Below are 15182 nucleotides of genomic sequence, written 5' to 3'. Positions count from 1 at the left end.
GTTTTATAAATTGATGGCATTGTGTGCTGTATTGCATGTGATAACCACCGCTGTCTTTCTGGTCGTGTAGGTCACTGCACTTCAATGCCTCCCCTCGGCCTGCAATTACATAGCAGACGATGGAGAGAATAGGCTACACTGATAGAAGATAATAGACCTAGGTCCTATAATTAAGATGTCACAAAGGGCTTATACAGAAATCAAGCCTAAAACCCCAAAGAGCAAGCGATGCTGATGTAGATGCACAGTGGCTAGAAAAAAACTCCAGAGAAAGGCAGGAGCCTAGGAAGAAACCTAGAGAGGAACCAGGCCAGTCCTCTTCTGGCTGTGCCGGGTAGTATAGAATTGAATAGATTTCAGAATAATATTTCCGATATCAGACAGTAAGTATGGATAGGCTGTGACTGGTCTCACACCCATCCCTCAGACAAGCAGATTCTCTCCATGTGATAGTCTATGCCTATTTACTGTATGGTGTGTGTGTGTGTGTGTGTGAGACGACAGATGTGGACGAGAAGAGTTCAAAACAAACAACAAAACTAACAACCGTCAAAATTAGAGTGAGAGATTATCAGTGGTGTCCAACTGCAGCTGGGTTAAGCAAACCACTATCTGCATGTCTGTTACAGATGTTGTATGTCTGCTTATCGGTCAGACTACACCCATGCACCTACGTCTTCTTGTTGAAGTAAAAAAGCACTCTCTCTCTCTCTCTCTCTCTCTCTCTCTCTCTCTCTCTCTCTCTCTCTCTCTCTCTCTCTCTCTCTCTCTCTCTCTCTCTCTCTCTCTCTCTCTCTCTCTCTCTCTCTCTCAGAGAAAGAGTGAGACAAATAGACAGAGGTGTGGCACCATGAAGTACGCAGTATGAAGTTGCTAGAAGTGGAGAGAGAGACAGAGTGAAAGAGAGAGAGAGAGGCCATGAGAAAGGAGAGAGACAGAGAGGAACTGACAGAGAGAAAGAGACAGCTGGCCTACGTGTAGAAGTGAGTGAGTTGCCATTGCAGGTTCACGTATTTTCCGTGTGTTGTTTTACCCCTATATGTATTATAGTAAGTGGAGAATGAATGCTGCAGTACACAGGCTGCACACAGCTCCGCGGCTGATTTGCAAGGGAAAGCACACAGTCACGGTTCACCTTCCGACTGAGGTGCATAGCACTGCTGCCTCCACTGCCCCTCACAAGATGTCTGAAAGGATGACCAGAGGGGAAAATAACCACAAGAAATAAAGCTTTGACAAGGGTTAAATGAAGGTTATATGTCTTATTAACAAGGTGGTGTCCCAATTCATTCCCACTGATCTTTAGATGAGGGACGCACTTGACATGACACAGGCCCAGTGTCAGATGAACTACCAGTGGAATAACCTTTGTAGCTATGCCATTTCAGAATGCGATGTACTGTCTGTCCTTGTGGTGATACTGCCTTCAGGCAATACAAATATCCCCGTGATTTCCACAGATCAGGCTGAAACGAGGGAAATGGAAAGGGGATACCTAGTCAGTTGCACAACTGAATGTGTTCATCCAAAATGTGTCTTCCCGATTTTAACCCAAGCCCTCTGAATCAGGGGGAGTGGTGGTGCACATAGATGACATGAAATAGGTCTTATATCAGTGTAGAGCAATGTAGTCTCATGTTGGTTATTATTACCCTATTACCTCTGTTACTGTCTCTGTTTCAAATGATTAAAATAAATAAATAATAATAATCATAATAATAATAATAATAATAATAATAATTATTATTATTATCAAAGTAATTGTATATCTTTCTCTATGAAAGCACTTTTGCTCCCCAGGCAGTGTAATGTAGTGATGGTAAGAGATGTACAGTGCATTACAATTCCATACAGCAATATAGCACTGTGTCATCGCATGTATGGCTACTAATAAAGTTATTCAAGCTCCTTTCAAACAAAATGGCTGACGACAGTATCCTTCTTTAACCTCTGCCATCCTGCTTCCGTGTCTCTCATTCCCCACCACTCTCTCCACCCTCCCCCCCTCTCTCGCTGCCCTGCAGTAGAGGGAGAAGGAGGAGGGGGAAAATCCCCAAATTCTCAGTCTCCATAGCAACAGTAGTCAGGTGACCTTGTCTCCGAATCATACTGCTGAGTCAGAGAAATTGAAGGATTGAACAAGATGGAGAACAGAATATAGCGAGACAGAGAGAGAGATAGATAGAGAGAGAGAGAGATTAAATGGAACCCACCATCATTTCATTCTCTGATGCTGGATAATGTGCAAACCTTTGATGTGTAAATAATGTCGTGTCATCCCATTTCTCCTCTACTTTTATGTCAGGCATAAGTGACATAAGCAGATTTTTCCCCTCTTTTATTTTTAGGAACTCAGTCAGGTTCTCAACTTACTGTTAAGAGTTAAACTGATAGAATACACAAGGTGTAAATTAGACATTTGTTTCTGCATCAGCAATTTTTTCTTGTTTTCTCAGTCACTGACTGTCACTGAATTAGCCATGTTAGCTAACAATTTTTAGATTGGTAAATTGGTTTAGCAGTTATCTAAACTTATAGTAATCATGTCCGAATACCAACTGGGCAGGCAGGGCACGTGCCCAGGGCCCCTGACCTCCATATGGGATTGATTTTGTTAGTCACTCTCACACATATATCATAAACACCGTCATAAGTCATGGCAAAATGTGTATAATTGCAGGAAATTAGCTTTAAAACCACAAAAAATGTCACTCCACCCCATGGCAAAATAAGTAGAAATTAGACTTAAAACTGCTAAAATGCCTCTCTGCTCCATGGCAAAATAAGTAGAATTGTATGGAGTCTGTTATAAAATTGCAAGTTTTTCTCTGCCCCATGGCAAAATGTATAGAATTGCACGAAATGAACGTTAAAACATACATTTTTTCTCCGCTGGCAAGACGGGGGCCACAATTTTTCTCTTCCCCACTTGGCGGGGAAGGGCTCCACAACCAAATCCCACTTAGGGCCCCCAAAAGGCTAGAGCCGGCCGGCCCTGAATGTCAGTGTCTGATTGTTAAACTGTTACTAAAAGTAGCTTAGTCTTAGGAGTGGTTGTGATGGGTGGTCGTGATGAGTGGTTGTGATGTGTGGTCGTGATGTGCATGTGTTTGTGTCTTAAGGAAAGGTTATGCAAATGTCATCCTACTGTATCTCTACATACCCCCTAATGTTAGTCTTGCATTGCTTAATGTAGTAGCTGTGTGATTGCATGTGTGAGAGAGGCTGAAGTGTGTGTGGGAATATATGCATGAATCGTAGGTTTTAAAGAAGGGTTATAGAAATGTGTTCATTTCTTCAATGGTTTAAGTCAGGCTTCTTGAGAGAAAGAGAGAGAGCGAGGGAGGTAGAGAGAGAGTGTCGGTATGCGACAGTCAGGATGGGTGGAAATGTGTGATGCAGATGCTGTCATGGAGCATTTGTGAATGTCATGGAGCATGTGTGTGAGGGTCAGTATAGGATTTGGTGTGTGTGTGAGGGTCAGGGACAGGGTGTGTGTTTATGTTCTATGTGTGAAGGCGGCAAGGAGGATGTGTGAGTGTCATGGAGCATGTGGGAGGTAGAGTGTGAGGATGAGAGAAAGAGAGAGAGAGTGTGTGTGTGTGTGTGTGTGTGTGTGTTTGTGTGTGTGTGTGTGTGTGTGTGTTTGTGTGTGTGTGTGTCTGTGTGTGTGTGTGTGTGGTGTGTGTGTGTGTGTGTGTGTGTTTGTCTCTGTGTGTGAAGGTGATCCTTGTTAATCCGGTTTTATAAATGTCTGACATAATCTATGTTCCACTCACAGCGTCCAGAACAGGGGGAGGGGAGGAACAGAGGAAGAGAGAGACAGAGAGAGATGGACAAAAAGAGGAAGGGAGTGAGATCATGGGGTACAAAGGACTGTGTCAATTGATGGAATGAATGAGAGAAGGGGATGACAGAGATAAAGGGGTGGGCCAATAGAATAAATGTTCTTCTGCTTTTCTTTTTGGGATGTAAAGAGCTTGTATGAAGGAACTGTTTATAGGAAAGGATGAACATATACTTTTAACCATTTTTTATTATTATTAAGAGATGGAGAGGAGGAGCACAAAAGACCCCACGAAGAATCATACACGGGAGGAAGTCACACGGAAAAGTGTGACATGGGACAGTTGAATTAGGGCTAATGTTGCCGTGGAACGAAAGTATCACAAGAGAGGGCAAAGGCCCCAAAAAAAGGGGACGAGGAAAGAGGAGGAGTGGCGGAGGAGGATGAGTGTCGAACGTGTGTGGGAAAAGACAGAGGGATGATCGCTTGTGAGACGGAAGGAGTGAGGGACGGTGGGGGACGGGGGACGGGGACAAGGGGAATCCAGGAGGAGTTTAGGGTAGAGATCTAAAGTGTCGATCGGATTAATAATGAGCTAAAAGACTCACAGGGAGAGCATGGCGCCAAACACATGCAACAGTAGCCTACTAGTTGATGTCTTTCGAAGACAGATTTAGACAAATTCAGCTCCAAATATTACCCCCCCCCCCCCTCCTCCCTGCAGCTAAACTCTACATCTGGTCCCAGACATTTTCCCCACCTCTCTTTCTTCTCTCCCGTCTCATCCCCTCCCCCTCTCCCTCCTCCTCTCTCCTGTAGCTGTCCTTTCAGAACCACCACTGCAGCAAAAGGAGCACAACTCAGCTGTACTCTCTCATCCTGTCTAGCCTCCAATCCCTGCCTCCTCTCTACTCCAATCGCTGCAATTCTTACACTTAACTGACTTTAGTGTGACTCGACTAGCACAGTGCATTTGGAAAGTATTCAGACCCCTTGACTTTTCCCACATTTTGTTATGTTACAGCCTTATTCTAAAATTGATTCAAATGTTATTTCCCCTCATCAATCTACACACAATACCCCATAATGACAAACCAAAACTGTTTTATTTATTTAGAAAATGTATGAAAAAATACTAAACTGAAATATCACATTAAAATTGGTATACAGACCCTTTATTCAGTACTTTGTTGAAGCACCTTTGGCAGTGATTACAGCTCAGAGTCTTCTTGGGTATGAGGCTACAAGCCTGGCACACCTGTATTTGGGGAGTTTCTCCCATTCTTTTCTGCGGGGGGGGGGGGGGGTCGCTGCACAGCTATTTTCAGGTCTCTCCAGAGATGTCAATTGGGTTCAAGTTTGCTCCGTTCATCTTTCCCTCGATTCTGAATAGTCTCCCAGTCCCTGCCGCTGAAAAACATCCCCACCGCATGATGCTGCCACCACCATGCTTCACCTTAGGGATGGTGCCAGGTTTCCTCCAGACATAAAGCTTGGCATTCAGGCCAAATAGTTCAATCTTGGTTTCATCAGACCAGAGAATCTTGTTTCTCATGGTCTGAGAGTTCTTTAGGTGCCTTTTGGCAAACTCCAAGCGGGCTGTAATGTGCCTTTTACAGAGGAGTGGCTTCCGTCTGGCCACTCTATCATAATGGCCTGATTGGTGGGGTGCTGCAGGGATGGTTGTCCTTCTGCAAGGTTCTCCCTTCTCCACCGAGGAACTCTGGAGCTCTGTCAGAGTGATCATCAGGTTCTTGGTCACCTCCCTGTCCAAGGCCCTTCTCCCCCGATTGCTCAGCTCTAGGAAGAGACTTGGTGGTTCCAAACTTCTTCCATTTAATAATGATGAAGGCCACTGTGTTCTTGGGGACCTTCATTGGTTCAGAAAGTTTTTGTCACCCTTCCCCAAATCTGTGCCCCGACACAATCCTGTCTCAGAGCTCGATGGACAATTCCTTCCACCTCATGGCTTGGTTTTTGCTCTGACACACTGTCAATTGTGGGACTGTTACGCCCTGACCATAGAGAGCCTTTGTTTCTCTATGGTATAGTAGGTCAGGGCGTGACTGGGGGGTATTCTAGTTTATATTTTCTATGTGGGGTTCTAGTTTAGTATTTCTATGTTGGTGATTTGTATGATTCCCAATTAGAGGCAGCTGGTAATCGTATATTTTCTCAATTCACTGTACAGTATCTTCACTGTTAAACAATGTTTAATAATGCTAGTTTGCTTTTGGTACAGTGTCATTCGTGTTTCAAACATGAGCTTCGAGACACTACTGAGACACTGAAGACAAATTCATCAATTTCATACAATTCATCAATTTGAATGTTTTTTGAAGATTCTAGTGTCTCTTTATATTACAAAAGTATACTTCTACTGCATTGTCTGTATGTCATATAAAAAAGTAATACATGTTACATCCCATAAACTTATATTAATACAGTTGAAGTCGGAAGTTTACATACACTTAGGTTGGAGTCATTAAAATTTGTTTTTCAACCACTCCACAAATGTATTGTTAACACACTATAGTTTTGGCAAGTCGGTTAGGACATCTACTTTGTGCATGGCACAAGTAAGTTTTCCAACAATTGTTTACAGACAGACTATATTGACTATATCACAATTCCAGTGGGTCAGAAGTTTACATACATTAAGTTGACTGTGCCTTTAAACAGCTTGGAAAATTCCAGAAAATGATGTCATGGCTTTAGAAGCTTCTGATAGACTAATTGACATAATTTGAGTCAATTGGAGGTGTACCTGTGGATGTATTTCAAGGCCTACCTTCAAACTCAGTGCCTCTTTGCTTGACATCATGGGAAAATCAGAAGAAATCAGCCAAGCACTCAGAAATAAATTGTAGTCCTCCACAAGTCTGGTTCATCTTTGAGAGAAATTTCCAAACGCCTGAAGGTACCACGTTCATCTGTACCAACAATAGTATGCAAGTATAAACACCATGGAACCACGCAGCCGTCATACCTGGTTAAATAAAGGTAAAATAAAAATACCTCTCAGGATGGAGATGAGGTCTGTCTCCTAGAGATGAACATACTTTGGTGCAAATCAATCCCAGAACAACAGCAAAGGACCTTGTGAAGATGCTGGAGAAAATGGGTACAAAAGTATCTATATCCACAGTAAAATTAGTCCTATATCAACATAACCTGAAAGGTCCCTCAGCAAGGAAGAAGCCACTGCTCCAAAACTGCCATAAAAAAAGCCAGACTACGGATTGCAACTGCACATGGGGACAAAGATCATACTTTTTGGAGAAATATCCTCTGGTCTGATGAAACAAAAATAGAACTGTTTGGCCAATAGACGAGGAAGGAAAATGATGTGGATATATTGAAGCAACATCTCAAGATGTCAGTCAGGAAGTTAAAGCTTGGTCTTCCAAATGGACAATGACCCCAAGCATACTTCCAAAGTTGCAAAAAGGCTTAAGGACAACAAAGTCAAGGTATTGGAGTGGCCATCACAAAGCCCTGACCGTAAGCCTATAAAACAGTTGTGGGCAGAACTGAAAAAGTGTGTGCGAGCAAGGAGGCCTACAAACCTGACTCAGTTACAGCAGCTCTGTCAGGAGGAATGGGCCAAAATTTACCCAACTTATTGTGGGAAGCTTGTGGAAGGCTACCCGAAATGTTTGACCTAAGTTAAAAAATTTAAAGGCAATGCTACCAAATACTAATTGAGGATATGTGAACTTCTGACCCACTGGGAATGTGATGAAAGAAATAAAAGCTGAAATAAATCATTATCTCTACTGTTATTCTGATATTTCTCATTCTTAAAATAAAGTGGTGATCCTAACTGACCTAAAACAGGGAATTATTACTAGGATTAAATGTCAGGAATTGTGAAAAACTGAGTTTAAATGTATTTGGCTAAGGTGTATGCGGACTTCAGACTTAAATTGTATTTACTAGAACATTGAGTGCTCAGATTTGCTATCTACACATGATACCCTTGTCCCATTTTTACTGCAACAGTTTTTCATAGAATCCCTATAGCCTATCTGTTGCGAATGATCTTGCTTTCAGACTACTAATCAAAGTCGATTACAACTGCTAGCACACAAAACCAATTTAATGTCTCCCAGGCCAATGTCTCCCAGGCCAAGTCATTCCGGAAAACCTGCCAACCTTATAGATGGGTTGGTTGTTTAGCAACAAAACCGACCCGTCCGCAACTATGGGGCAAAACAGAAAAAACAGACGGGCTTACAACATGTAAGCTATATTTCGTCTCCAATGTTTTTCGAAAACATAAATAAATTGGCATAATACATCATTACAGTTGTTGGTTAACTAGCTAGTGAATTTTTGTCACAGCAGCATAGACGTCAGTCAAAACAAGAACAAGATAAAACTAGCTGAAACGAGCAACCTACAATTCCCCACACGGTAGCTTTTTGTAATTGTTGATTGCTATCTGGCCATCCAGAATCAACACGCTGACTTCTGCCCCATTAAAGAGCTCACGTGGCTTTCGTGAAGTTGTCAGCTAATCCATCTATAAGCGGGCACAGCCAGAAGAGGACTGGCTACCCCTCAGTCGGGTTCCTCTCTAGGTTTCTTCCTAGGTTACTGCCTTTCTAGGGAGTTTTTCCTAGCCACCATGTTTCTACATCTGCATTGCTTGCTCTTTGGGGTTTAAGGCTGGGTTTTCTGTATAAGCACTTTGTGACATCTGCTGATGTAAAAAGGGCTTTATAAATACATTTGATTTGATTTAATGTCAATTGGATCCAAATACGGTATGTGGTGTTAGCTAATATCTATACCATGAATAAGGGAAAAATGTATATTAAGTAAGATTACTCAACAAAGTGAACTTTTGACCTCTACTCAAGAAAAATGAGCTGGCTAAAACCCTGATCCATTTCAACCAACTCAACATTACGGATTCCATTTGGATTCTCCATTTCTCGATCAACAGTGTTTCACTCCCTTGTTTTCTGCTAATGACTCTGCAAATGACAACAGAATTTGGGTCTGGCTATTTGGGAGCCACTTAGTTGGGATCTTAGTTTGGGATCTGCCATAGTTGGCATGGAGCAGTTTGCTTTCTGATGCTAGGTCTGTTGAGCTGATGATGTGTTACTGCTAGTTATTGTAAAGACAGTGTTTGGTGTCTGTTTTGAGTGTTTGTAGTGTGTCCTTAACACTATCTTGCATTGAGTGTTTGTTGTATATGTGTTTTCCTGAAAATCGTCCTAGGTGTGCGATGGTATGCCATGTATGATCAGGAGCCTTAGACATGATTTGAATGACAGGGCTGTGTGTGTCTTTTCAGTGTGTGTGTGTGTGTGTGTGTGTGTGTGTGTGTGTGTGTGTGCGTGCGTGCGTGCGTGCATTTATGTACTGTGTGTGCATTCGTGGGCTGAGCCATGTACGGTAAGCAGCCTTTGGAGTGATGTGCCTAACCGTAGGCGAGCTCAAGACATGCCATGTGCTCAGCGGGGAGCTGTCCCTTTAAGTCCCAGCAGCCAATCAAAGAGGAGATGCTGGGAGCACGCTGTCCTTGGGAATGACCTTGCAGGAGGGCTGAAAAATGGAGAGGGTATAGGGAGAGAAACAAAGTGAGGGGGAGAGAAAGAGGAAGAGAGAGAGAGTAAGAAATATGGGGGAATAGAGAAAGGAAGAAGGGGGGAGAGAGTAGATGATCAAGAGAGAGGGCATATAAGGAGCTGGCGGATGGAGAGAGAAAGAGGGGGGTGAAAGAGAGGGGGAGGTGAGAGCGAGAGCTGAGAGAAAGGGCATAGTGAGATTTAGAAAGAAGGAGAGAGGAAGAGAGAAAGAGAGAGAATCCTTAGGCTACAGTATCCACTGCTACTACATAGGTCACTATAATACAACAGGGTATTCAGTGAGGTAATAGATGTTGGGAAATCCTTCAGTCGTGATCATATGCAAATACACACCTTGTTCAGAGAAAGGGATAGAGAGAGAGAAAGGGATAGAGAGAGAGAGAGAGAGAGAGAGAGAGAGAGAGAGAGAGAGAGAGAGAGAGAGAAAGAGAGAGAGAGAGAGAGAGAGAGAGATGAATGGTAGAGACATTTCGAAACACTAAGAGGATTTAGAGTTCAACTAGTTCTCACTCTCTTTCTCCTTCCTCCTTCCCTCCTTCCTTTCTGTCTTCTCTCTCTCTCTCTCTCACGATGACTAACAGGAGCGTCATCTAGTACAGATTACATTTACAACACACCACTCTCCCATTGCATAAGACATTCTCTGAAAGGGATGCAGAGAGGGGGATAAGAATAGAGAGGGATTTGAGACAGGAAGCGAGGGTGAAAATCAGGGTTGAGAAAGGAAATGAAGGGAGGATGAAGGGCAGGCAATAAAGACAAAGTATTATTCTTATAAGGGCTTTGAGTTTTGACAGTGAACAAAAATGATCAGAGCGAAAATGATAAGTCAGTGCTCAAATCAAAATGGGGTATTAGACTTTCTCAATTGCAGCATTCCTTATGATCTAGTATTTATTTTAGAGGTTCCACTTGCTACATACCTCTCCTGCACTGCACCTGTACCCGTGTCACTAGTAGGGATGTAGTAGCCTAGCCGGTTAGCCAGTTAGCCGTTCGCATACATTCAACTGGCTAAGGCTAATGCTCATAGCACATCATCATTTCACCAAGTAGGACACGTTCCTGTGTAGTCTTTATTATGTTGTCCCTGGACCAACATGTCCATCAACCAATTAGGCCATCGTCTACCTTGTGAGATCGTCAACATGCACAATATGTGCAATTCCCTCCTTGTACCTGCAAAAAGTAAATATAGTGCAACTGACTGACCTGCTGTGCACTGCTGCAAAATCTGAACAGCTCTTCAACATCAGAGGTCAGCTGACAATGATAAAGATAAATACATTTCTGAATTGGTCAAAGAGATAGTTTAACCTGCATCATTTAAAACATGCAATTCTGCATGTCCCAAGGACAAAGCTGGGAGATATTATTTGTTTCCTTACATGTGGTCTGGTCAGACTTTCAAATGCAGTCAAAGTGCTATAGGCTGCAAGGAATACATCTCCTTTCAGTTAAGAAAAGACTGTTTGTATCACAAAGTGACTGTGCAGAGGACATTTAGTCAGCACCAGTAGAGTGCGTTGCAGAAGTCCAGCCTTGTGGAGATAAAGGCATGGACCAGCTTCTCGGCATCAGACTGAGTGAGGGGGGTGGGACAGAGTTGGGCAATGTTCTTGAGGTGATAGAATGACGCTTTACACAGTTGTTTGACGTGGCTGTCAAAGGTCAGGGAGGAATGGAGCTTTACACCCATATTGGAAACTGAAGGGGAGAGAGGGATGTTCTGTCCTTCAATGGTGAGGTGTGTTAATGGTGAGTGCCGGACCTGGTGGGGGTGTGTCAATAAGTAGGGCCTCGGTTTTGCTGCTGTTCAGTTTAAGCAAGTTTTGCTTCATCCATGCCCTTATCTCCTTAAGGCAGGCTTTCAGATGGGCACGTGCATCAAGAGGGCCAGTTTTTACATACAGCTGGGTGTCATCAGCATAGCAGTGAAATGAGATTCCACGCTGGCTAATGACACGACCGAGGGGGAGCATGTACAGGACGAACAAGACGGGTCCAAGAACAGATCCTTGTGGGAAACCGCAGGTGACGTGGTGGACCCACCTAGCGACACATACTCAGACCTGTCTGAGAGGTAGGAGTGAAACCAGCTCAGAGCTGCTCCAGGCAGCCCAGTGGTGTCCCAGAGGCGTTCCAGGAGGATCAGGAGACATCCTACATCAGGAGCCATCAGCAGGTCATTGGTGACCCTGAATAGGGCCATTTCAGTGCTGTGGACCTGCCTGAAACCTGACTGTAACTTCTCAAATAAGTTGTTCTGATTAAGATGGTCCTGGAGCTGTACAGCAACCACTTTTCCAAAACCTTGGAGAAGAAGGGCAGGATGGATATTGACCTGTAATTGGCCAGCACTTCTGGGTCCAGGGTGGGCTTCTTTACAAGGGGGCTGATGACTGAGGTCTTAAATGCAGGCGGGACACTGCCAGATTGGAGGGACTGGGTTATTAGAGGGCTGAGTGCAGAGGTGCATGACTTGAGCAGGGCGGTTGGAACAGGATCCAAAGTACAGGAGGAGGTTTTCATTATGAAGATAGTTTTCTCAATACTTCCCTGGGTGACTTCAAAGAAGCAGGAGAGAGGCTGAGGTGATGTTGGTGAGAGAAAAAAAGGATATTAAGCTGTTAGCTGTTACACTGCTCTTCCGTTGGGACTGGGACTGTGGTTTGAAATGATGGTTTATGGTCGAAAACAGGTGCTTTGAGTTTCCAGGATTTGTATTAATGAGGTTGGAGTAGAACATCAACCGTGTCTCTTTCAGTGCTTTGGAATAGGCCCCTTGATGCTCTGGAAAGGCCAGTTTGTGGACAGTGAGGCCCGAGTTTCTGAGACGCCGCTCCAGGATGTGTCCAGGAGTGGATTTCATGTTTCTCAGTTCCTGGAGTAAACCATGGAGCTTGTTTTATTGGGGGAATGGAGATCAAGCACACTGCTCAGGGATTGGTTGTAAAAATCCACAGTTTAATCTCATCCACTGACAAAAAAAGCTAGAGGAGACAGGTTCAAGAAGTCCTCTGACATGTTGGCAGCGTCGATGTTCTTCCATTTCCGGAAACGCATGCGACACTTGGACTTGGTTAGAGGGGGAAGGGATGTCAAGTTCAGTATGACAACCTTGCAGTCAGACACATGTTGTTGATGAGGGTGGAGTCAGTAATGACCAGGTCAAGTATGTGCCCACAGGTGTGCGTGGGGGCGTCAACGAGTTGCTTCAGGTCAATCAAACTCAGAATCTCAGCAGCAGTGTGACATGAGGAAGAGTTACCTATTGCTAGAACCTGCTTCATGTTCATTTCATTATTGATTTCAGGTTAAATATTAATACTAATTCACCCATTTATTCATATGAACAAATAGTACTATTTATAGTTCAATATTGTCTTTATTAATCAGGACCAGCTCCAGGTATAAGCAACATACAGCGGTCGTTTAGACAAGGGGGCCCCCGACCCAAAAACGCAGTCAGGGTTTCAACTGTTGAGAGTTATTATAGGAGAATACACAAGGTGCAGGTTGGAAATGTGGTTGTGCCTCAGCAGTGTCTCTTGTTTTGTCAGTCAATGACAGCCACTCAATTAGTCATGTCAGCTAGCAATTTTTAAACTTGTAGTAATCATGGCTGAATACTGACCGGGCACGCAGGGCACGTGCCCAGGGGCCCTGACCTCCAGGGGACCCCCTTTTATTTTGTTAGTCACTCTCACTCAGATATCATTAACATGGCAGAAGTCTTGGCAACATGTGTAGCATTGCAGGAAATTGAGTTTCAAACTATAAAAATGTCTTTTTAAACAGAAGGCACACATGAGAACTGTCTTTGAATAGGCGCTTCTGATGATAATGGCCATAACAGCCATGACACTTGACCTAACATAGGAGATGCAGATGTAAATGTGGAATATTACATAAGTGTATATTATTGAGTAGCTGACACCTCTGCAACAATTCCTGAGAGCTATAATATAAAGGTAAGTGAACGTGGAAGAAGTTGTTGTAAACAGCTGATAAATGAGTACAATAGCTTACATTTTAAAATCACAGCACACCCTGTTAATAACATGTGCATTAGGATGGGTCGTTTGCGAACTAATGGCTCATTTTGAATGGCTCTTTTTGGTGAATGTCTGGAACCGACTCGCATCTCTGAAAGAGCCGTTCATTTGGCTCCCTGATCTGCATACTGTTACTACTGCCTTATGAGCTCCAGACTTCGATTATCTGTAGATAAATGATAAAAACATTATCTGAAGATGAGTGAGTTGCTTTCCCTCACATTCAGCGGTAAAGGTCATTTTTAAAATAATTTTTCAAGAGGTGCAGCCCTGGCGAACTGAAATAATAGCATGAGTCAGTACAAAATGTTGAAAAAGGTTACTTCTGATATGCCTCAATGATATCACCATAAGTATTGCAAAGTCAATTTGAATCAAAGCTAAAAGTTAATGAATACTTAACAATGGCGAGATAGTATTGCAATTTCTTACCAACAAAGTGTACACTCCACAGTGTCCATCTTTTTCTAGAGGATGGTGAGATCGTATTACATTTCCAGTCCCCAGGGATCCCCTTGACATGGTAAACACTCTAAAACACAGCACATTGATATTTCTCTACATGAAAATAACAAAACCACTTCTCTTACTGTCACGATCGTTTAGAGATGGATTGGACCAATGCGCAACGTGGTAGGCGTACATTTTACTTTTATTTAAATGACACCGAAAAAACAACAGAATACAAAAACGACCGTAAAGCTACATGCAGTGCAGAAAGCAACTACACACAACAAGATCCCACAAACTAAAGGTGGAAAAAAGGCTGCCTAAGTATGATCCCCAATCAGAGACAACAATAGACAGCTGCCTCTGATTGGGAACCATACCGGCAAACAAAGACATAGAAAAACTAGAATGCCCACCCAAATCACACCCTGACCTAACCAAATAGAGAAATAAAAGGCTCTCAAAGGTCAGGGTGTGACAGTACCCCCCCTCAAAGGTGCGGACTCCAGCCGCAAAACCTGACTCCATGGGGAAGGGTCCGGGTGGGCATCTAGCATCGGTGGCTCCAGTTCGGGACGTAGACCCCACTCCGCTTTCTGATCTCTCTGCTTCCTTGGAACCGGACCGTGGATTGTTGCTCGGGGACACTGGACCGCCGACCGTCACTCGGGGACTCCGGACCGCCGACCGTCGCTGGAGGCTCCGGAACGCAGACCGTCGCTGGAGGCTCCGGGCCATGGATCGTCACTGGAGGCTCCGGGCAAAGGATCATCACTGGAGGCTCCGGGCCATGGATCATCCCTGGAGGCCCCGGGCCATGGATCATCCCTGGAGGCCCCGGGCCATGGATCATCACTGGAGGCTCCGGGCCATGGATCATCACTGGAGGCTCCGGGCCATGGATCATCACTGGAGGCTCCGGGTCATGGATCATCACTGGAGGCTTTGTGCGTGGAGCAGCCACAGGACGCACCAGGCTGGAGACAAGCACTGGAGGCCAGGTGCATGGAGCTGGCACAGGATATACTGGACCGTGGAGGCGCACTGGAAGTCTGGAGCATAGAGCTGGCACAACCCGTCTGGATGCTCACTTTAGCCCGGCAAGTATGGGGCGCTGGCACAGGACGTACTGGGCTGTGAAGGCGCACTGGCGACACAGTGCGTAGAGCCGGCGCAGGATATCCTGGACCGAGGAGGCGTACTGGAGACCAGGAGCGCTGAGCCAGCACAACCTGTCCTGGCTGTATGTTCACTTTCGCACGGCAAGTGCGAGGAGCTGGC

This window comes from Oncorhynchus kisutch, linkage group LG2, assembly GCF_002021735.2.
Source record: "Oncorhynchus kisutch isolate 150728-3 linkage group LG2, Okis_V2, whole genome shotgun sequence".
NCBI classification, from domain to species: domain Eukaryota; kingdom Metazoa; phylum Chordata; class Actinopteri; order Salmoniformes; family Salmonidae; genus Oncorhynchus; species Oncorhynchus kisutch.
Note: the sequence above shows the minus strand (reverse complement) of the source record.